The following is a 25251-nucleotide window of genomic DNA, read 5'->3' on the forward strand; positions in this document are numbered from 1 at the left end:
GAGGGTCAAAAAATGTGACTTTTCTTATTTTAACCAGACAATTAGGGAGTAAAATGAGTTGCTAGTCCAGTGTTCTCTCATGACTTCTATTACAGAAGTGGTTAGCAACTTGGAGATGGAAAGATAACCATGAACGGGTTTAAAGGCAGACTCTACTGAGTGTACAGAGCATGCCTGGGTTAGCCCGATGAAGAGAAGACCAGCTTTTCCTTAGTGACAACACTAGAACTGAAGGCACCCATGTTAATATCACACTAGCATGATGCATGGATGGCCAAAATCAATGACTCATAGAACTCAAGTCTACTGATCACTCTATCTCCCCATACATTGATAACGGAACGCAGTTTTCCTATTTACAAGGTAGATTGTTTTAAGTAGTAATTGCCTTGTAGTAGAACTTCACTTGGTGTTTTGAACTGCTATGCCACACTCAGGAGAACTTCTCAAGAGAGAAAAAAAAAAAGAAATTTAGGACAAATGTGGTGGAGGTCGGCGGTGGGAAGGTCAAAATGACCACAGGACCATGTAGATCTAGCCTCAAGTGCTATAAACTGCTTTAACGCTTGGTTGGGAGCCAAGCAGATCCATTTTTGAGGTGGCTGTTACAGAGCAAATGAAAAGAATTTCTGCCTGTGGAACAGCTCTCGCCTTTGCCTGCGGAGAAAGATGTTCACTCATGATGTGGTCCCCACCGAGTCTCAATGTTTCTTTGTAGTAGGCAGCTAGTTACAAAGGATGGATGGATGAGTAGATGAATGGATGGGTGAATGACGCCCTGAATATTTCAGCACTTCCCAGAACAGATGCTGGCCTTTAAACATTGAAAGGAGAGGATGAAGGAAAGCAGCCGTTATATTTCCCCAGCATAGATTTTGTTTTCTAACAAGGTAGCCCTGGATGGCCTGGAACTCACAAAGGTCAGCCTACCTTTGCCTCTTAACTGCTGAGATTAAAGGTGTGCACCATTACGCCCAGCCTCCAAGGTCTCCTTCATACTGTTCTTTCCTCAAGTAAGAAGAGAGCTAGTGAGGATGGGTCAAACACAGGACAGCTAGGGACCAGTGGAGCGCTACAGAATCAGGGCTGACAAGAAAGGAGGTTTAGGAATTTGAGTCTCGGACATTTCCACTTCTCCATTTCTTTCTGCTAAAACCAGGAATCGTACTACATTCTAGTTTAGTAAACAATGTTCGATGAATTTGTGGAGTAGTCAATGAACTTATTACTTTTGGTTTAGACATTTTAATTCATCAGCTGATCTAAAGAACTGCACACATTGTGTGGGCTTCTTTAGATGGTATTAGTTATGTAATCTTGCAATAGCTTCTCTCACCCCAACCAAATTTAGCCCTTTGATATCCAAGAAAATTCTGTGCGTGCGTGCATGTGTGTGTGTGTGTGCGTGTGTGTGTGTGTGTGTGTGTGTGTGTGTATGTGGTTTTCAAGACAGAGTCTCTCTGTGTAGCCCTGATTGTCTTGGAACTTGCTCTGTAGAGCAGGCTGGCCTGGAACTCAGAGATCCACCTGGAGTGCTGGACTCAAGGGTGTGTACCACCACACTTGGCTTCCAAGGAAACCCTTTATACATTACAAAGTCATGTTACAGAATGTAATGGAGTGCTTTCTTTTAGAACACGTAGAGGGGCCAGGTGTGGTGGTACATGCCATTAGTCTCTGCACCTGAGAGACATAGGCATGTAGATACCTGTGAGTTCAAGGCCAGTCTATGTAGTAAGTTCTAGGCAAGTCAGTGCTGAATTGTGAAACCCTGTCTCAAAATAAAATAAAACATATGGGGCCAGGGCTGGAGGGATGGCTCAGAGACCAAGAGCTCACTGCTCTTTCAGAGGATGTGGGTCTGGTTCCTAGCCTACACATCAGGTACCTCACTACCGTCTGCAATTTCAGCTCCAGGAGGATTGAATGCCTCTGACTTCAAGGACACCTGCACTCATTGGTGCATGTACACACATACACACACACACACACACACACACACACACCCTAAAATAAGAAAAACAAATCGTTTAAAAGATAATAAAATATGTAGGGCTATGAAGTACAAATTTTTCACTTGTAATAAACGGTAACTTGGAGAAATTTGAGAATGCAGAGAAACATAAATCACCAAGAATTATTTGTTCAGTTTTCTATCCTAACAAGGCTAGCTCTCCCAGAATCCAGGGTCCTTTTCTTCCTGGTGCAAATGCCATTCTCAGGACCCTGAAGTTAAGTGGGGCCGTGTGGTTGCATTTTGACCGATAATGGATAGGTGGAAGCAATGGGGCTCCACTCACATACCACTTTATTCGCTGGCTAATACAGGAAAGCCTGTGTCCCCAAACAAATACACCAAGAAGAGCCACCTCCCCAATCTGCACTGGACTCTGATACAGATGTGAAATAAGCACTGGATGTTAAGCCGTCAAGACTTAACACAACTCATACTCACCCGCACAAGGGTGCGCATTAACCCTTTAGGATTTTTCTTTCCAGTCACTTTTCAATGTGTATGTTCAATGTAGTTGTGGGCATATGAAAAGTATCTCTTCATATTACTACGTTTTATTTGATATTACACCATAAAGATTTTCCATGCATTGTAAACCCCAATAAATATAATTTTAAAGGTTTATTTGTAAGATTTTTTTTTTTTTTTTTTTTTTTTTTTTTTTTTTTTGGTTTTTCGAGACAGGGTTTCTCTGCGTAGCTTTGTGCCTTTCCTGGAGCTCACTTGGTAGCCCAGGCTGGCCTCGAACTCACAGAGATCCTCCTGGCTCTGCCTCCCGAGTGCTGGGATTAAAGGCGTGCACCACCACCGCCCGGCTATTTGTAAGATTTTTAATTATGGTGTGTGTGTGTGTGTGTGTGTGTGTGTGTGTGTGTGTGTGTGTGTGGTGTGACTGTGTGAGGGTATGTGCATATCAGTGGAGGTTCTTCCTGAGGCCAGAGATGTTGGATCCTCCTGTAGCTGGGGTCACAGATAATTGGGGGCTACCTAATGTGGATGCTAGGAACTGAACACGGGTCCTCTGAAAGAACAAGACATTGCTCTTAACCACTGAGCCCTCCCATAGCCCTGTCACTCTAGTTATAGCTTATTTAATTAAATATTGTACCATATGAATATATTATCTTCCCTATAACTAAAATACTGGTTTTAGGTGTCTTAGTTCTATTTGCTTTTCGTTGTGATCATATTATTAGCATGTTTATGTATAAATTTTTGTACACAGTCTTGCATTTTCTTGAATAGATGTTTAGAAATAGAATCACCAGGTAAAAGAGTATACATAATATATATTTAGTATTGGTTCAAATATATTTATATATATGAAATAGAGAAACTGCTTTCCTCAAAGGCAATAAGGCTTGCATTTCCTTGTTAAGTGATATAAGAGTAGTTATTGTATCTTTACCAGTATCGGAAATTGTTATAAAGATCAGTTTTAACTAAAATTTGTATTTTAAATGTTAAAATATAATAATTGACGGCATAGTAAACAAACCATAAGGAAAATTGCTCTATATTCTCTGTTGGCTCTACACATAATCTACTCAAGAAATTGAGCCCAGACTCACTGTGTAGGCAAATTTCAATAGTAAAGGGCATCCTCTTCCAGTGCGGAAAACTATTTTAATATCCACAAGGAGTTCAAGATCTATTAGAATAAGGACAAAGGACTGGAAGGTAATATGAGAATAGGAATCAGAAAAATAAATTGGTAGCCTGACATTCAGACAGAAGGACAAAGGGCATTCTAGATGGAGTCCCCTGTGTGCAAATACATATAAACACAAACGAGAGGCCATATGCATGGGAAACAAGCCCATGTGCGTTTTCAGAGCATGAGACGATGGCACAAAAACTAAGAGAAAGGAACCAACAGACTGTGAGGGGCCAGACATGCCAAGATGAGAGGTGGAATTTATCTTTATAACTAATAAAAAGAGAGACACGGCCATAACTGAATTGGCTTCAAAACCAGAAACAACTTTATACCATGCCGAACCACTTTATAGGTACTGTTATATTTGATTCTAAAAGCAACTTACGACATACAGCTGCAATGTAAGCCATATTATCCACATTTAAGAGAAGTCATGTTGAGCCTAAGTATCTGCACTGTGTCACTGAAGTTTAAAAAGAACTTTGAATCCAGGCCTTCCTGGACTCCAAGTCTATCATCTTCTCATTGTGACATGTTGTCTTCTGTGCTGGGACACCGTGGAGGATACATTGGGGAAAAAAAGAGATAATAAGACACCTTTGCAGGGTACTACCAAGTTCAGGGTGGGGAGAAGAAGAAAAGGAAGGAAATACCCAGCAAACTCTGGAATAGGTAGTATTGCAAAAGCCAAGACCACTGTAAGAGATCTTCAAAGAAGAGGACTGGACTTAACATTTTAGGTACCGGTGGGCTTCTCAAGCAACTTCCAATAAAGTAGTAAAAGCCAGATCACAGCTGAGGAGCGGGAGCCAGCTGCAGCGACATAAAGAAAATAAGAACTGTTACGACAGAAATAATCTAAAAGTGCAGTTGAGAGCACCTCTGTGATGTATCCTCCATGCCTTCCATGTTGCCATTATGCCCACTTATCATAATCCTTCCAGATAACTACGATAACACCATTCATACTGTTAGGAGTGACGGTCTACCTTGTGGGCTACCATAATATTAACACTTGTCATAAAAATATCATAGAAGGGAGCAGCTGTACTAAAACCACAGGAATTCCTTTCCAAGGTGTTTAGAAGAGCAGGAAAATCCTAGCTTCAAGATAGAAACAGATTACTCAAGACATCATGAAAAAGTTGCCCTGAAATGTGTTCTTGTGGGGTTGGAGAGATGACTCAGTGGTTAAGAGCATTCCTGCAGAGGACCCGGATTCAGTTCCTAGCCCTCGTATGGGGTGACTGACAATCACCTGTAGCTCTGATTCCAGGGGACTCAATGTCCTCTGGATTCCATGGGCATTTACACTCACAAGTGCACATACACCACACACACACACACAAAAAAATTGAATAAAATAAATGTATTCTTGTTAAGAAAATAAAAAACAAAGCTGCCGACTAAGAGAACATACTTGTGAAACACGTATCTGATCAAGAAAACTTAAAATGCAATCATGAGAACAGAAACATCTCAATTTAAAAACTGGTGTCTTAGGGTTTCTATTGCTGTGAAGAGGTACCATGACCATGGCAACTCTTACAAAGAAAACATTTATTTGTGGTGGCTGGCTTACAGTTCAGAGGTTCAGTCCATTATCATCATGGCGGGACATGGCCGTGTGCAGGCAGACGTGGTGCTGGAGAGATAGCTGCTGCATGTTGCTGTGCAGGCAACAGGAAGTAGACTGTGTATCACACTGAGCGAAACTTGAGCATATGAGACCTCAAAGCCCGCCCCCATATGAGTCACTTCCGCCAACAAGGACACACCTACTCCAACAAAGCCACACCTCCCAATAGTGCCACTCCCTTTGAAGGCCATTTCCTACTAAACCACCACACTAGGTAAAAGATATGAGCAGGTACTTCCTCAAGGAAGATATACAGGTGATAGACATTCAGCATCATAAATCATTAGGGAATTACACATTAAAATAGCAATATGGTACCATGGTGCACATACTAAAATACTTCACATTCATAACACTGACAATCATCCATTGCTGGCCAGGATGTGAGGAAGTGAGAGTCCCGTTCGCTGCCTGCAGGAATACAGTGATACCCATCATGTTAGAAAACAATCTGGCACACTCTTCACATGATCAACTCCAAACTTAGAGACACACAAAATCATATATGTATACTTATGGCAGATTCGCTTGTAATTGTCACAACACAGACACAACCAAGATGTCTGTTAAGTAAAAGGACAAAGGTACTGGGCACGCCCTACTACAGAATACCATCGAATTCAGTCTCAATAGTTAGAAACGCCAACAGGAGTCTTAAGCACATATTTCAAACTGAAAGACCAGTGTAAGATGGTCACATACTATATGGTTCATGCTATATGACATGTTGGAAATGAAAACACTCTCCAGACATCAGATCAGTGTTTTTAGGGCTTCATTGGGATGAGAAAGTGGAGTCCAAGAGACTTTTTGGGGTTATGAAACTATTATGTATGTTATACTGTGATAATGGATACATGACATTATGTATTTGTCAAAACCTGTAGAATGTACAACACAGCATAAAGAGAGAACCATAATGTAAACTATAGACTTTGATCAATAAAGGATCAATATTGGTTCATCTATGGCAAGGCATGTATCACATTAACACATAACTTTTAACAATAGAGAGGTTATAGAGTGGAGAGATACAGTGAAAAGTTATATGGGAGTTCTCTGTTCTTTCTACTTAATTGTTTTATAAACGCAAAACTATTAAAAATATACATACATCATTCAATCTATATCTAAATCAATTATAACTGTTAGTAATATTTCCTGTTAAACCCTACAGAGACCACAATTCTGCAAAAATACCCAATATGTAAAGATAATACACTATCCTTTTCACTGAGTGCATGGTCTTTGCCAAAATTTGTCTTGGCTATGCTTATTAATGGCATGATTGTGGATACCTGAACAATTATGAGCAATGCAAAAATAGTTTCAGTTACAGTACTTAAAATTTCTGCTACTCTTGAGGTCCTTGGACTTTCTATAATGTTTTAGTATCCCTCTGAAAGATCTTGTAAGAGTTCTGTAAATGTATGTCAGTTTGAGATCAGTAAAACCAAGATCTTATCTTACATGTTTTGCTTTATTTACTTTTTTTTTAATGTGTGTCTGAAGGAGTTTATGTGCACCACATGTGTGCAGGAGCCCACGGAGGCCAAAGTGGGGATCGGATCCCCTGGAACTGGAGTTACAGATGATTCTGAGCCAAAACCTGGGAACCAAACCTGGGTCCACTGCAAGAGGAGCTAATACTCTTAACTGCTAAGTCATTGTTCCAGCTCCTGCTTTAAATGTTTTTAACATGGGGATCTTAATATGGGAGGGGAAAAAGCTTTGGTAAAACTAATCTTATGGAAGTTCCAAAGTTAAGGCCTGGTACAGAGGAGAACCATGGTGGACTTCCCTGAACTGGAGCCAGCAGCACATACACCATGTAAAGGCATGGCCAGAGCAGAGTCAGCCAGACATCACATTTCCTTCTGCCTCCTCCCTGTCTTCAAGGGTCTCATCTGTGCCTCCTACGCAACAGACTTATCCAAAAGACGGAGTACAAAGGAACCCAGAAGTGCAGCTCCCCCAATGTACAGATGAGCGACACAGAAATGGATGAAAGGAGGTGCTCATACTTCAGCAGCATGTTAATAATCAATCCAAAAAAAAAAAAAACCCGCTAGATTTACAGAATAAAAAAAACTGGAAATATGGGGAAAAGAAGAAAATGTCTTTACAAAGCTTCCCATAAGTGCTGATAATAGTAAAATGCTAATGTCTTTTCAAGGGAGAGGAAAAATGCTGACAGTCTAATGAGACAGCACAGTGAGAGCTCAAGTGTCGGGGGACTTTGAATGAGAGCATCAGCAGGCACCTTCTCGGGTGCCTTGGCCTGCTATCAGTATGGAGCCAATGGAGATAAGAACATACAATGCCAGATGTGAGCTAAAGCCAGGAAAGCTAACCTTTCCTGGGACTTCTCACTTTCTATTGTTTTTCTTCCTCAAACGTCTGGCTTTGTCATATCTTACTGGAAAATACATTTTAGGCAGCTGGTGTCAGCATCATATCACTTTCTAGGATGTGTTCTGGCCATTCACTTTCCGGGCAGAGCGAGTTTCTGACGTTGACAATAAACCACAATGTGTTACTGTTGAACCTTGGGCCTTTGGGGAGGGAGCATAGGAAGGAAAGTCGTAGCAGCTGGTTCTGAGACATTTAGTACTTCACAGAGTATCATCTACAGCACACGGGTCCTCTGGAAGTCAGGAGCTCCCAGTTGCTTTCTCAGCTTTCGCCAACACAAGCTTTGTTGGAACCTCTTCTTGGAAGATAGGATCATTAGTTATGTCTCTGTAGCACTGGAGCCCCAGACTCAGTAAATGGATGATTCCTCCAGTTGCCTAGAGTGTAATTAAAAGAACAGCCTTGGCTGACGATGTTCAGATGGTCTATTGCGGAGGATCCCCAGAGACGTCATGCTACTCCCGGGGGAAAAATGTTGCTATTAAAAAATATGCTTGACAATATCTTTTGTCTCGACAAATTGGATGACTATCTGCCCAGAACCTCAAAATACTTTATAAAGGTAGATAAGGAGAGATTCTCAAATAACTTGAGGTACTCAACAGTTCACAAAACAAGTTATAGCTAGCCATTACTGAGCACTTACCACATAGTAAGCGCTGTTGTACACACTGCGAATGTGTGGACTTTATCACTGACAACTCTATCATTGTCATTTCAAAAATAAGGGAACCGAGGCAAGAAAAAAATACATTGTAGTACATTGGCACAGGATCGCAGTGCCAGAGGTACAGTCTGAACCCAAGAAGGTAGGCTCCAGATCCACGCCGTTAAATTCTCTGCTTCCTACCTTTTTATTCTAGGAAGTGGTGTAGGTACCTCGCCGAGGCACTTTCAGAGAGCATGTGCATGGAAGGTTAGACTTGAAACGTTGTCTACTGAACGGCCATTGGTTCAGATAGCAATCACAAAAAGTGAAGTTTGAACTCAATGAAAATGACACTGAGGTTCACTGTTAACTGAAATCCATTGGGTTGTGGGGTGGGTGCCAGGTACGCAGCTCAGTGGTAGAACTCTGGCCCAGCGTGTGAGGTCATGGGTTCAACTCCTAGCACTCTAACAACAAAGAAAGGAAGGAAGAAAAGGAGGAAAGGAGGTTTGGAGGGAGGAAGGGAGGAAAAGAGAAAGAAAAGAAAAGAAAAGAAAAGAAAAGAAAAGAAAAGAAAAGAAAAGAAAAGAAAAGAAAAGAAAAGAAAAGAAAAGAAAAGAAGAAAAGAAAGAGGGGAGAAAAGAAAAAAATCCATTCAGAGCACACGCAAAATGTAATTTTGTAGGACTAAAGACTTCCCTTGTTGAAGGCTATTCTAATTGTCTACAGGCAACACAAACTCTTAACTTCAAAATTTAGAAGCATACAGCTATGATAACAGCTCATCACGAATCTAGAACTTAAGAGGAAACCAGTGACGGTCAGCGTGGCTCAACAGCCAGGGGTAAGAATCATCTGTAGGCGCTTTCATTCACAAAAAAATGATGTTTGATGGCACCTGTCACTGGCTGTTAGCAGAGTCTTTTAGACAGTCCCTGCATACGACCTCTTCATGTAGCCTGGGCTTCTTACAACGTAGTAGCTGCTTCCAAAGGGAAACGTGCCCTGAGCTATGGAGAAAGAGACAGGCACGATTGGATATCCTTTATGTCCCAGCTTTCAGAGTCACATGGATACCACTCTGTTGCCTGAGACCGTTACACAGATCCACCCAAGTTCAAGGCGGGGAGTGATCCCCGCTCTTAGTGGAGGCCTGCTGCTGCAGCCGTGGAGGAAGATCCTGCAGGGAAGGTAAGGTCACCTGGGCATCTTCAGGAAACACAGTCAGCCCCAATAGTCTATATGTCCCGTGCAGTCTTCTCCTTTGTTCTAGTACAGCATTGCCACGGTCAGAGACGCCTGCCTTGCGGCCACTGTTCCCTTGTGGAACCCCAAAGAACTATTTTGTGTGCCCCTCTCAGAATTCAGAGAACGTTATCTTCTATAACAGTGTTAGAAACCCTGGCTTCCAACGAAACAAGGTTGTATTATTCTAACACTGGTAAAACTGCATAGAATAAATCAAAGATTTTCAACCATCTCTAGAACAAAACTATCTGGTTTGTCGACAACAAGCTATTAAAGTCTAAATGCTTTTGAATAATTTTTGTTTTTAGAGGACACATGACATGTGTGTGGACAGAGAACAGCCCGTGGTGGTTGCCTTCCACCAAGCGGGCTCTGGGATAGATCTGAGGTCATCAACTTGGAAATAATTACCTTTATCCATGTCAGGTGGTGGTGGCGGCGCATGACTTTAATCCCAGCACGGAGGAGGCAGAGGCAGGCAGGTCTCTGTGAGTTCGAGGCCAGCCTGGTCTACAGATTGAGTTCCAGGACAGGCTCCAAAGCTACACAGAGAAATTCTGTCTCTGAAAATTAAAAAACAAACAAACAAACAAACAAACAGGGAAAAAAACCCCAAAACCCAATTACCTTTATCCACTGAACTATCTTACCAGCCAGAGACTAAATTTTGTAGTCTTATTACCTGATATCATCAAATCAACCTAAGTGTTGAAGTAATGTCCACATTCTCCTGGAGAAAGTCAGCGAGGGACATGGCATTCCCAAACACAACAGAAGCTGTATCAGTATGGGTGTGTGACTGGGATCGAGATTATCGAACTTCTGTGCCTTTGTAAGCTTTGTGCGGTGGCCTCCATTTTTTAACACATTCTATCAGATATTCTGAATTAAGGTGGGGAATCATGGAATTACTTTAAAGCATCCCATCTCTGTGATTAGGGTAATGAAGACCGCTGAAGAAATCAGTTGTCCCACCTTTAATTCAGAGATGATTTATTGGATTGGAAAGAAAAAAAAAAAAAACTCTGTCAAAGAAAGGGAAGGTTGTTGATTCTAGCACGCAATCAAGGTGTCCTTAAAAAAAAAAAAATGAGGTAAAGCAGAGCCACTTTGGGTTTATAAACAAAATCCTGCATAACTTCCAGCCAGTAAAGCTCATGATATATTTTAAGTTGACAATTTATGAAAAAAGAAACATAAAGGAGAAATCAACTGTGTTTATTTTAGGGGGAAAAATTACTGAAAACATGTTGTTTTAAGGGAGACAGACTCAGAATACTATTGACAGGAACCAAAGGGGTTGCATTTTGTGGAGGTTATTCTGTTTGGTTTTGACTTCATAGTGTCTGTTCTTTTAATAACCACTCCCAGTAACTGAATTATAATGACTAGTGCTTGAACTAAGTAAATTTGAGGCAAATTGCTTGGGAAAGCGTTGTAAAAATGACTTGAATATGGCCACATTTATAATTAGAAGCTATGAATTGAAATGTTTGAATAATAATAAAAACTACTTTTAGCAAAGCCAAAATTGTTAGTGAATCAAGATAATTTTCCTAAATGAATGTCTGAGTTTGCTGGAAATGGTGAAATAATGAATGACTGATAGACTCAATTATTCAAGGTTTAATATAAAACAAGTAACAAAATTGGAATAGACAGTGCCCAATTGCATGCTTGTATAGGGTAGCACTAAGATGTCTGTCAGAACAGTCATTTTTATTCTCTCACCACTGTGTAAGAAAGAATAGAAAGATGAGGAGGAAGAGGTGGAGAATGAGAGCTACAGCACAATAATTGTATGTTTTAAATACATGCTTGCACCTTGTAACAATATTTCATCAGTGATGACCATGGTGATCCCGTGAGATCATAGTGTAGCTGAAAAATCCCAGTCACCTGGTAATGTCATAGACTTCATAGCACTGCATGATATAGATTGTACTCACCTCTTTGTAGTGATGCTGAAGTCAACAAACTTAGTCTCATGCCATGTAGTGTTGAAGCAAACACATACAGTCATGTATGGCACACACACACACACACACACACACACACACACACACACACACACACTGGATAATGAAAACAAATAACTATGTTGGTTTATTTATTTACCATACTATACTTTTTACACAGTAAAATATTCTCACTTTTAAAACTTAGTTTGCTGTAAAGCTGTATGCCAGCCTTTGACTCATCTCACATCACTTATGTGGCGGTTTAAATAAGAATGCCCCTTGCTTGCAGTGGTGGCACACGCCTTTAATCCCAGCACTTGGGAGGCAGAGGCAGGCGGGTCTCTGTGAGTTCGAGGTCAGCCTGGGCTACAGAGTGAGATCCAGGAAAAGTGCCAAAACTACACAGAGAAACCCTGTCTCGAAAAACTGAAAACAAACAAACAAACAAAAAGAATGCTCTTGTATTTGGATGCTTAGTCACCAGGGAGTGGAACTCTTTGATAGGATTAGAAGGATTAGGAGGCGTGGCTTTGTTGGAGTGGGTGTGGCTTTGTTGAAGGAAGTGTGCCCCTGGGGTTGGGCTTTGAAGTTTCAAATACCCATGCTAGACTCACTCCTCTCTCTCTCAGCCTACAGATCAGGATGTAGCTTTTATCTACTTTCCTAGCTCCACCCCTGCCTGTCACCATGCTCCCTGACATGATGATAATGGACTTAGTCTCTGAAACTGTAAACAAGCCCCCAATTAAACGCTTTCCTTTATAAGATTGTGATCATGGTATCTCTTCGTTGCAATAGAGACTCAGTGGTTTTCACTATGAGCTTTAAGGAGGAGGGCAAAATATTCTTTTCGAGACGGGGTTTTTCTGTGTTGCCTTGGCTGTCCTGGAACTCAATTTGCCGACCAGGCTGGCCAACAATGGCTAAGATAACTTGATAGCATTATTTTCTCTTGTATTTGATTTAAGCTTGTATTATATTGTTTATTATGGTCCTAGGAAAAATAGACCATGCTGCTGCTGCTGCTGCTCTTCTTCCTCCTCTCCCTACTACTTATTACTACTATTACACACACACACACACACACACACACACACACACACACACACACACACACACCGTACAGCCTAGATGTACAGTGGAATATACTATGTAGATCTGAACACAGGTACTCTATGTTGTTCGCAAAATAATGCAATCACCCAGCAATGCATTCCTCAGAACACATCTTAAATACAAAACATCTCAATTTGAACCACCCACACTCTGAGATACATTTCTACATGCGAATGAATGGTGAATGTTATAAGAAGCAATATAAACATCCAAAGGAACTATCAGTGGTCAGTGTGTGAAGCCTTTGGGAAGCCAGTGGAGGGTGGGTTTATGTGTGTGTGTTGGGTGTGTGTGTGTGTGCTCTCTTTTGAAAGCTTGCCCCTGTCTTGGTCACACTCTCCTGTATCCCATGCTCCACGTGGAGGTTCATACCTCACTTATTAAAGTACATATAGCAAAGTAAGACTTATTAATTCCTTTTTGGGCTTTGATTAGATAGATATCAACCCAGAGGGAACCTCTTCAGAGTCAGATGTACAAAACACATCAGACTGCTAAGATAACGGCAGCAAATACATAGTGGTCCAGAAAAACAAAAAAACTAGACTAGAGAGATTAACGATACTCCAAACTCTTCATGACAGAGGAATAAAAAGAAACATGGCTCTGAAAAAGGCCCACATCACCAAGATGCTTGAAACTTCATTCATTATTCTTAAAATTCTCTATTTTTCAGGCTTCTGTGTGAGTTTTGACCCTTTACCTTGTGTCCAGACTCCATCTGAATGGGGTTAAGAAATAATTATTATAATAACTTCTCATTTTTTATGTCAGAGCATCTAATGTTCATGGCTATTTTCAGTTTTCCCATTTCTTCAATTACTAGGGAGGAAAATGACCTCAATTTGGCATAGTCCTTCACATTAAACTCAAAACTCTACTCTATAACAACACAACCTTACAACTAAACTACTGTTTCAGTGAAGCATTCTCCTAAGAAGATTTCCTTGTCTTTGCAAATGATAGTCTGACCATTGGAGAGTCACTTCTGATTCCTGCTATGTAATCTGGGAGAAGGCATTTTCATCCTTAGAGGCTGGTACCACACAGGGAGTGTATAGGTGAACATCATTAGACACGTGAACCTTAACATAGAATAATGCACCAACTGACTTGTCTGTCTGTCCGTGAATTGATGCTAGTGCTGTCCGAGAATGAGAGACAGAGTGGAGAGGTGGACAATGGAAAGGAGAGGCGTTAGTCAGTCATGAGGAAACGGAAGACCATGAGGAAGATGGGAATAATGGAATGGAGTTGGGAGAAAGAGCTACAGAAATCCTACTAGTGTTTTGTGGTGCTCCATTCCTCGCTCACCATTAAGACTGGCCAAAATACCCCTTTCGATTTTAAATCACTGCCTTGCCTGAGAACACACCAAAACAAACAGAGAATAACACTGTAAAATGACAACAACAAAGATATCCTTAACCTGGACATTTGAGATAAGCCTAATTAAAATTGTGTTTAAAAACTTGTAGACAGGGTCTAAGAGAATCAGAGGGCTTGGTGTAGTACTCTGAAAGGAGAAATGGAGGGGGCTGGGATAGCCTTGGGTATAGTAACATAAAGGTACAAAACAGTATCTGAATCCAGCCAGAAAGCCAGTTCCGGATGTACAAGAGCACAAGAGGAACAAAACCAAGTCAGGCCTCGGCAACCCAGCAGACAAGCAAGTGGGCCAGTAAATAACTGAACTTGAACTTCTCTGAGCTTCCAACATCCTGCTAGGATTTCCAGTGCGCAAGCCCAGACCTTAACAGGAAGCCCAGAGGCAAGGGAATCTGATCCATTTCTACAAAGCAGGAGAAAGACCATTTCTATTTCATCTTTATAGAATATATTTTTTATTTGTTTAAAGACTTATTTTTTTACCATTTTTAATTATGTGTAGATATCTGTGTCTCCATGTGGATATGCACTGTATATGTGAATGCAAGTACCCAAAGAGGCCAACAGCATGGGATGGATCCCCCGGATCTAGAGTTACAGACGGCTGTGAGTCTCCTGATATATTGGGTGCCAGGAACCGAACCTGGGTCCTTCTGGAAGAGCAGCAAGTGCTCTTCACTGCTGACCCAGGTCTATGTCTTTAAAAAATTCCTCTTCTGTTCAAACCAAGTTAATGATTCCCTCTCCCTCCTCTCTCCCTCCCCTCCATCATACCTTCGGGCCAAGGAAGGATTTGTCCAGATGGTAAATTCTGGATGTAAAATAACACCTCACGTTGGAGACAAAATAAGACAAAAGTAAAAGGCCCCAAACTTACAACAGATTTTGATTGGTTTCTGTAACTGTCTTCAATAAGTTGTACCCAAGCAACCAAACTGAACTATCCTGAGCAAAAGTCATAACATAACAGGACCATGAAAAAGTATCTTTTGGATGCTGAAAGCATTTGCCTCGGTATCACATTCTTAACGGTCAGAAAGGTTTCGTACATAGGGGGTCGACAAGACGCACACATACGTACACAGGCATGCACACTTGTACATGCATCTGTAGCCAGCAAGCAAATGGACAGTCAACAGCTGCAGTTTAAGGTTACATGAAAAATAATAGAATGTTTATGCTCAGACAGACGAGTAATTGCAGTGGCCATAACCTACATATGGCAGTACTGAGCTGATATTCCAAGTCAGGTGGAGGGTAAACGGTATTTATAGAGTTTGTGTTTTCTATATCACAAAGGATTATCATATAGAATTAAGAGGTCCTAAATATTAAAGTCTGCAACCCCTTGTCTTAGTCATTGTCCTATTGCTGTGAAGAGACATCATGACGAAGCAACTCCTATAAGAGAAACCATTTAATTGGGGACTGGCTTACAGCTTGCTTCAGAGGGTTAGTCCATTAACATCATGGTGAGGAGCATGGTGGCGTGCAGGCAGGCACGGTGCTGGAGAAGCAGTTGAGAACTACATCCTGACTGAATCACAGAGTGAGAGGGAGGGAGTGCCTGGCCTGGGCTTTGGACACCTCAAAGCCAACCCCGGGGACACTCCCTCCAACAAGGCCTTACTTCCTAATTCTCCTAATTCTTCCAAAGAGTTCCACTCCCGGTGACCAAACATTCAAATATATGAGTCTACGGGGGCCACTCTCCTTCAAACCACCACACACAGGCAGGCAATAACTGTTTCAAAGCTCCAGCTCTGAGCTTCCCCACTTTCTAATCAAAATTTCCACATGTTCCATACGACAAAGGAGTAAATTAGATGATATTTTCTAGGAAATGGTACTGCTTTAGGTTGAGGACTAGGGTTTGTTGGAGGTTTGATGATGATGATGATGATGATGATGATGATGATGATGATGATGATGATGATGGCTGTTTTACTCAGAGCTTTGTGTCTTTGAGCAGATAGCTTTATTTATTTATTTTTGTCAAGCAATGAACTTGTAATGGAAAGAACAAAGTCCAGGCTGTGATAGATGATGAGTGTGATTTTTTTTTTCTTTTTCCCAGCCAGGCTTTGCTTTCATTCTTTGACTGAAGAAAAAAGAAGGATGCCTCTGTGAGACGGGCTGTTGGAAGTTCACAGAGAGTTGCTGCAACTGCTGTCTTTGAAGCCGGTGATGAAGGGACCATGCGCTTTGCGGCCATTATGCTTTGAGAGACGTCGCTCCGAGGACAGCACAGGGTTGAAGATAATGAGTCTCCACACTTCAATCTGGCTGGGCTTAATGATGGCAAGGCGGGAACTTAACTATCCCTGGCATAGTTAACGTTTTCCTAAATTCAGTATTGTCACTGAAGAATGATTAGATGCTAGCTGAAGATCCTTGCTTTTTAAAATGTGGAATGGAGTGTACATCCTGCTTTTTCTAACAAGGCTCTCAGTTATAACCAGGACAGAATTTCTTCTGTGTTTGACAAGCAGACTCTACGGATGGGAACAGCTGATGTCCACTCTGATTATAAGTGCTCACGAAACAGTAGTCATTACACGTTTATGATTTGCATTAAACAGCAAAATCACAGGTTACATGATGCTATTATAAATATATAAAAATTATGGAAAAACATCTTTAAAATATATCTTCCCATTTTACACTGTGTTTTATAGAAATTATCTGATATTTTTACCTAGGAAAGGCAATTTTTAAGCAATTTTTATTTTTCAGGGAACTTTTTTACATTTACGCGGTTTTTATAAATTTGTTAATAATTACTAAGCTACATTTTTCTAGTTCTTTTGAGTTCTTAATTCTTCCCCATTTAAGATTTTTATAACTTTATGTTAAAGTTTCTTAACTAGATGAAGAAATACAAGAAGGATGGCTGATTCGTTTGGGGGTTTATAACTTAATGTGACTTAAGGGTTGTTGGGATATGGGTCAGTTGAGAAAGTGCATGTCACACAAGCATGGGGACCTGAGTATAGCATCCATGTCAAAAACAGGGTATATACACACCTTGGTCGCAGACCATAAAAAATTAACCAGCAGGGCTTGGTGATTCGCTGCTTTACCCAGCACTCAGAAAGCAGAGGCAGGTGGATCTCTAGGTTTAAGGCCAGCCTGGTCTATAGAGTGAGTTCCAGGACTGTAAAGGATACATGGAAAGACCCTGTCTTGAAAAATCAAAATGTGTGTGTGTGTGTGTGTGTGTGTGTGTGTGTGTGTGTGTGTGTGTACATATGTACATGATTGCTCATTTTGTTGGATGTATATTGTATCTTGACAAAAATTAGATATGAGTATGAATTCTTATTTAGAATGAAAATAACAAATTTCAGGCCAGGTGGCACGCCTTTAATCCCAGAACTTGGGAGGTAGAGGCAGGTGGATCTCTGTGAGTACGAGGTTAACCTGGTCTACAGAGTGAGTTCCAGGACAGCCAGGACTGTTACACAGAGAAACCCTGTTTCAAAAAATGAAAAAAATAAAAATTAAAAAAAAATTTCAAAATCTTTTTTTGTTTGTTTGTTTGTTTGTTTTTGAAACAGAATTTCCCTGTATAACAATCCTGGCTGTCCTGAAACTCACTTTGTGGACCAGGCTGGCCTCAAACTCACTGGGATCCACCTGCTTCTGCCTCCCAAGTGCTGGGATTAAAGTTGTGCGCCACCACCACCCAGCTCAAAATCTTAAAGTACAAAAAAATGCTACAAAAGTCACAAAATCTGAAAAAAAAAACCTAATTGCATTAATTAATTGCCTAATGCACTTCTGTAATACATAATCTTGATTTTGATTTTGTTTGTGTTTTTGCAGTGCTGGGGATAGAACCCAAGACCTCATGCATGCGACTACTCTGCCAGCCAGAATTTTGAAAAACTTTTGCTGCATACCCTTCAATCACCTGTCTATATGACAGATTTATAATATAATTTTCTGTACATAGAAGGGCGAGATTAATTTCTACAACCTTTTCACAGTTTCAAAATTTGTTTCTTGTTATTGTCTATGTTATACATTTTTATCTGAGTAAAGTAATAGTTATTTGAACTATTTGCCCAACTTGGGGATAGCACTGTGTAGTTTTTCTCTTCTATTGTGGAATATTTGAAACATTCATAGACCCACATCAGCTTTGTACATCACTCACTTTGTACACATCGCCTCCGCATCCTTCAGTGGCCCATCCTCCCCAGGGCAGCACAAAATCTGCCTCAGGTGAAGAATTTCCTTTATCTTTGCCATGCAGGGAGAGAGAGGCTGGCTAACGCATCAGCCAGGCATTTTGTCAGTTATTGCCATGAAGACCAAGGGCTTTGTTGTTGTTGGTTTTGTATGTGTTGTTGTGTGCGTGTGATGGCTTATGCATGTGCCTGCATACCTGTGGAGGCCACAGGTCAACCTCGGGTGTTGCCTCTTAGGAACTCACCAAGAACGCACGACTGGCGGCCGAGGAAGTGCCAAGGATCTCCCTATACCTTCCCCTACCCCTACACTGGGGTTGCGAGGGTGCCCTAAGACCAGCGTTTCCACGTGGGTTCCGAGGCTCAAACTCAGCTCCTTGTTCTTACAAAGCAAACACTTTACTACCCGAGCCATTTCTCCAGCCCCCAAGACCCAGCTTTTGCAGACTCAGGTATGTGTATTTCTGTCACTTCCCGAAGGTCCTCATCACTCACTGAACCACCCTGAACCTCCAAGTCTACTGTGTCTCCGCTCATCATGTCTCCTTCTGTTTCTATCTCAGTGCTTGAGATTTCCCTGAGTTGTTTTCCAACAACTTTTTGTTTCCCCTGACTTTTAAATCTGCTATTCATTACTTCCATCACATTTTTAATACGACACGGTTTTCCTAACCCTGATCTAAATCAAATGTCCTCACAATTTGGGGACATAGAATGAATCACACATTTTCTATCGTTTTCTCTGTCTCTTGCACTGTCTGTTCAACTGGGGGTTTTCTTAGAGTTTGTGTGTCCTGGCACAAGCCTTCGGATTAGGAGGGAAGAGTAGGCTAAAGCCTAGATTCCTTGGTTGTTTTATTTAACTGCTTTAGAGCACCCACCTCCTTATGGAAATGGAAGGGTTCACAACATCCAGAAGCATCGCTCTCAGCTGAAGTGGTTGCTCTTGGTCATGGTGGCATCCCCCTAGCCTCGCCTTCCTGGCCGGCCGCGGCTATGGCAGAGGCCTTTTCTTCACTGGGTGTAAATCCTCTCAGTGCTCACAAGAGCGGCGTCTCTGAGGCTTAGCTTGACTGACACCTGTATTTCTCCGAGCATTCGTCTTTGCTTCCGGCTCCTGCCCCTGCTGACTGCCCTAATTCAACAAAATAACTATGGTAGGAGGGAAGCTGTATGTCTCAAGACACAGTGAATCAGATAACTATAGATTTAAACATTTCAAATGCCCAAGTGCGGCTATGTTATTAATTCAGACACAATCTACTTTTCTGAAAATAAAAATTTGCTTTATTTTTATTTTGTGTGTGTGTGTGTGTGTGTGTGTGTGTGTGTGTGTGTGTGTGTGATGTGGATGTGGGATGTGTATGTTGTATGTGTGGTCTGTGTGTGGTGGGGGGTGTGGGAGTGTGTGTGTGTGTGTGTGTGTGTGTGTGTGATGTGGGTGTGGGGATGTGGTATGTGTGTGGTGTATGTGTGTGTGTGTGTGTGTGGTGGGGGGATAGGGAGGGGGGTGTGCAACGTATTTGTGTACTAACAGTGGCAGCAAGAGGGCGTGAGATCCCCTGGAGCTGGAGTTACAGATGGTTGTGGTTTGTTTGATGTGAGCAGTGGGAATTGAACTCTGGCCCCCTAGAAAAGCCACCAGTGCCCTTACCTGCTGAGCTGCCCCTCTCTCTACCACACACACACACACACACACACACACACACACACACACACACACACTTTTCTGTCTCTGTTGTTTTATTTTGAGATTTACTGAGAGATCTCTTAAGACCTGTGTGGCCTCACTTTTTAATAACCTATGCTAACCAGGAACAGTCCAGTCACAGCGAGTCTGAGCCACTACAGATACACGGACAGTATTAGACCATTCATGTAGATGGCATCCCTATGATCTAATTAGCTTTCACCAGGCCCTGACGTTTAAAGTACTTACCACCTTTGCACCACACAGCAAAGATCAAGCTTCCAACATATGAGACTTGAGGAATGAATCACAATCAAGCTATATTGGCTTTTGATAATTTAGCATATAAAAATATTTTCCTTTTACCCATTGGTCTGTATAATGTTAGATATTTGCTTAAATTAAACATTTCCTATCATATTTAAAAAATGTCTTTATATTTCTTTCTCTCTCTTTTTTTAAGACAGGGTCTCACTGTGTAGCCCTGGCTAGTCTGAAACTTGTTATATAGAACAAGTTGGCCTTGAACTCACAGAGGTCTATCTGCCTCTACTTCCCAAGTTGCTGGGATTAAAGGCCTGATCTCCAACTCTTGGTTAGGAAGTGCCCTTCTAATGTTGTTAAAAGCCTCAGTCTTTTCTCTTTTTGAATGAATTCTATATTTACCGTCATCAAATGTATTTTTCAAACCCCATTTGACATCTTAGTATCAAAGACCTTATTCTTTTTTACCTGCTGAAAAAATTTTATTAAGAACTTGCTATTATTGAAATATGTTTGCATTTTAGAAGATACTCTATCTTGTAGTGGCATATTGCTACTTAACACAATACTAAGTGAAAGCTACTATTATTTTCAATTTTTCTCATCATATTTAAAATGAAGTTGTATAGCTAGAGTTTTCCTGCTTGGCCCACAGTCAGGACAAATCTTTCACCTGCCAGTCCCACAGCTGCTCAGACACAACCAAGTAAACACAGAAACTTATATTGCTTACAAACTGTATGGCCGTGGCAGGCTTCTTGCTAATTGTTCTTATAGCTTAAATTAATCCATTTCCATAAATCTATACCTTGCCACGTGGCTCGTGGCTTACCGGCATCTTCACATGCAGCTTGTCATGGTGGCGGCTGGCAGTGTCTCTGACTCAGCCTTGCACTTCCCAGAATTCTTCTCTTCCTTGTCCCACTTATACTTCCTCCTGCCTGACTACTGGCCAATCAGTGTTTTATTTACTAACCGATCAGAGCAACACATTTGCCATACAGAACATCCCACAGCAAAGTTGGCCTGTGACTGTGTATCCAGCTCTCTTTGTGAAGCTTTGACATGCAGGGGTGTGACAGTTCTTAAAGTGAGGTGGTATACTTTGCATCTTTTCCTGCTCTGTACACAAGTGAAGTAAAATGGAAATTACTCATCTCTTTCAGAGAGTGTCAAGAACTCATCCTTGAAACTGTTTGGGCCCTGTGCCTTTCTTTTTTCTTTTTCCTTTTTCTTCTTTTCTTTTCTTTTTTTTTAAAATAAGCTCCCTGAGGAACAATATTTGCTTTTAATAATTATATGAGAAAAACATGTCCATTTATGCTCATTTATGGGAAAATTTAAAAATATACCATCATAAGCCGGGCGGTGGTGGCGCACGCCTTTAATCCCAGCACTCGGGAGGCAGAGCCAGGCGGATCTCTGCGAGTTCGAGGCCAGCCTGGGCTACCAAGTGAGCTCCAGGAAAGGCGCAAAGCTACGCAGAGAAACCCTGTCTCAAAAAACCAAAAAAAAAAAAAAAAAAAAAAAAAAAAATACCATCATAAAGGTTACGAAATCATCTTATTACCACGTTCCACATTGTGTGTTAGCTTTCTGCCTTTTAAGCATTTGAGTGGTGGCTTTTCAAGTGCATCTGTCATTGCAGACCTCACTCCAACTCCCCAGCACAGAGTGCACTTTTGGTTCTGTGTGAGTGTGCACATGTGCGTGTCTTTCCTTCTCCATCCCGTTTCTCCTGCCTTCTCTTCTCTCAAATTTAGTAATCTATCTTAAATGTTTTCATGTTAATACATGTTTCCAATATTATCTTTCAATGGCGACACATTTTATGGTAGTTAGACATTATTTTGTGGAAAGTCATCACGCTTTTTATAATCACAGGTATTGTGTCTCCAAACGTCCCTTTGTTTTCTTCTCTATCCTGTGACCTAGCTCTCACTGCTCGGCCTTACTTAAGGAGGTAGGAGCTTACCCAGTGTGGTTCAAATGCTGAAAACAGAAATTTGAAGTAGACTGAGCTACTCAGGAAGCTGAGGCAGAAAGACTTGGAGTTTGGGGCTGGTCTGAGCCTCATAGCAAGATTCTCTCAAGAATACAAAAAGAGGGAAAGAAAAGGAAGGAGGGAAGAAGAAAAGAGAAGAAAGGAAATCATAAGTACATCTGATCAACTTTGACCGAGCCAACAATGAAAGTAAGAAAGAAAAAAAAGACCAGAAACAAAGTGTTCCTACTATTCCTACTACTTTCTCTGACTGATGGCTCACTCATTATCTGTGTCCACAAAGGAAGTTCCTCCCTGTCCATGAGAGGGGATTCACTTCTAGTTGGGAAAATGCTTTTTCTCATTTGTGTGGCACCCAGCTAGCCACCCGAAGCAACCATCACGTTAGACCTAGCTAAGGAAATCCTGGCTCTTTGCAGGGGACCAGCCACCTATACCAAGTATGAGGTCAAATACTTTAGAAGCTGTGGCAGGAAACATGCTATGTGAGCCACTGACCATTGTCGTGGATATTTCCACCTTCCAGACTTCCCAGGGCCCTCTCGTTCCTTCACCTGCTGCCCCCTGAGACAATGGGTGCTGGTGGGATTCCCCACCAGCCTGTCTGTCCAGCTTCTTCTGCAGTAAACTATTAGTTGTTTGGCCTATTACTCATCCCAATCCCTCTGCTCAATGTCCCTTGTGACCTTCGCTGGGCTTGAGGGGTGGATAGACTGATTTCCTGACCTCCCAGTGATCAAGAGCACGTCTCCATTTTCTGGAGAACTAGATAGTAAAGGATCCAATGCCTGACATTTGGCACCATGAAAGCTGACGGGAAGATACTTCTGGACTAAAGCACAAGCTAGTCAGGGATTGTCTTCGCACCCCTAGAAATTTACAAATAATGGGTATCCAACTGCAAATTGCCATCTTTTGGGCAATACACAGCAGCTGTAAACATGAACTCTCAGCAACTCTGGATGGCTGTGCTAGGTCTGCACAAGAATGGAGCCATTGATAGCCAGGCAAAGATTCAGGAGGAGTGCGGGCAGGAACAGGGAGGAGGGCCATGTGGCCCTTCTCAAAGTCCTTATAAGAGGTCATGTACAACGGCAGGAAGCACCGCCTCCTTTGGGCCGTATAGCCCAAGGTCATGGGCGGAGCGAATACCGCTACATTTCCCCTTTTTGTCTAGATAAGAAGGTTCTAACCTTAATGCAAACTATATACAATAAGAATGATTATCAAGTACTGTCTGGGGAAAACAAAGGGTAATAACATAAACAAAAATGGAACTACAACCAACAAGAATAACATCAAGGGCTGGGGATTTAGCTCAGTGGATTTAGCGCTTGCAAGACCCTGGGTTCGATCCTCAGTTTAAAAAAAAAAATATCATCAAGCAAGAAAGGCATGCTAAATGTCCAGAAATGTCCAGAATGTGGGTACATGGCAGGTCCTAGGCCTCACCGTTGAGCTATTTCCTTTGAACAGAATGAAAAATGGAGGAGTCATAGCCTTCTGTTGTATACCTACTGATAACCACAGCAGGTTCCAACAAATAGTCCCAATCCAGTGGTCACACAGATGGCCCCAATTAAACTCAACCAAACCTTGTGAATCTGGGAGAGGAACACAGTCATGTGGCTGGGTTTAGAACCAATGAGAAGGTGGAACAGAAAGGCAATAAATAAGACAGTACACAGGAAAAATGTCTCTCTTTCTCAGGGGAAGGATAGTAGCGAGTGATAAGATAAGGTGGTCTTGTGGGGCAGCGGCGCACACCTTTAATCCCAGCACTCGGGAGGCAGAGCCAGGTGGATCTCTGTGAGTTCGAGGCCAGCCTGGGCTACCAAGTGAGCTCCAGGAAAAGCGCAAAGCTACACAGAGAAACCCTGTCTTGAAAAACAAAAAAACAAAACAAAACAAAGATAATGTGGTCTTAGCTCTTGGCTACTGCTCGGTCTCTAGGCTTTTAACTCTTTATTTGGCTGTGTTTCTTATTTAATAAGACCTTTTAGAATTACATCTACAGAACACAGTGCGGAGAGGGGTAGGTGTCAGGAGATAGGAGAGGGTGGGAACGAAGAATAACCAGAGTGCACTTCATACATGTGCGAAATTGTCAAAGGACAAACTCAGCAGCAGCAGAAGGTAAATAAATTGTCTAAAGTTACTGAAGGAGTATCTATGGCAACAGCGGCTTCTTTAGCACTGAGCAGACAGCCTTAGGAGCCAGAGCAGAGAGACCACTTGGAGTGATGCTAATGTCTCAGGTGGGAGGGAAAAGGGATACTTTTCATGGCCCAGACAGCAAGTGGAGTACCAGAAGCCCAACCTGGGGTGTGGGTCATGAGGAGAAAACACATCATGGCCGATTCATTAAAAACCAATACACAGCATGTTTCATCACGTCCTCAGTTTGGAAAAGACAGGAAACTGGGTGGTAGCAGAAGTGAGGGAGCTGTCCTAGAAGGGTTTACGTCCCCTAAATCTGTAAGAAACATACTTCTGAATGCTCACCAGAAGACTGTTGGTCCCTGCGTCCAAAGCTATGTGACTTCAGGAAGTCGATATTTAGCCAGGAATTCAAAGATTGCTTTCTTTATTAGGTAATGCCATAATGTTTGAATTTACTAATGCTTTCGGAATGCTAGTAGCTCTTCAAAATCTAAAATGTGAAATAGTTTTCTTTTCCCATTTGAAACACGAGAGTGGGTTTTTGTTTTGCTTTGTTTTTTGAGTAAAACTGCTAATTCATCTGTATCAACTTTGTGGAAAAAAAATATAGAACACTGCCAACAGTCTTACATGTAAAAGGGCTGGAAGTATAGGGAAAAAAACCTCTTAATATTAGGAAGAACAAGTCATTTTTTTACTTTATTTATTTATTTATTTATTTATTTATTTATATTTATTATTTTTGAGGCAGAGTCTCACCATGTAGCTAGGCCCGCTTAGGACTTACAATGTTGCCCATTCTCAAATCCACTCCCTCCCTTCCTCAGTCTCCCAAGTGCTGG

Source organism: Peromyscus maniculatus, chromosome 13 (assembly GCF_049852395.1).
Source record: "Peromyscus maniculatus bairdii isolate BWxNUB_F1_BW_parent chromosome 13, HU_Pman_BW_mat_3.1, whole genome shotgun sequence".
NCBI lineage: Eukaryota > Metazoa > Chordata > Mammalia > Rodentia > Cricetidae > Peromyscus > Peromyscus maniculatus.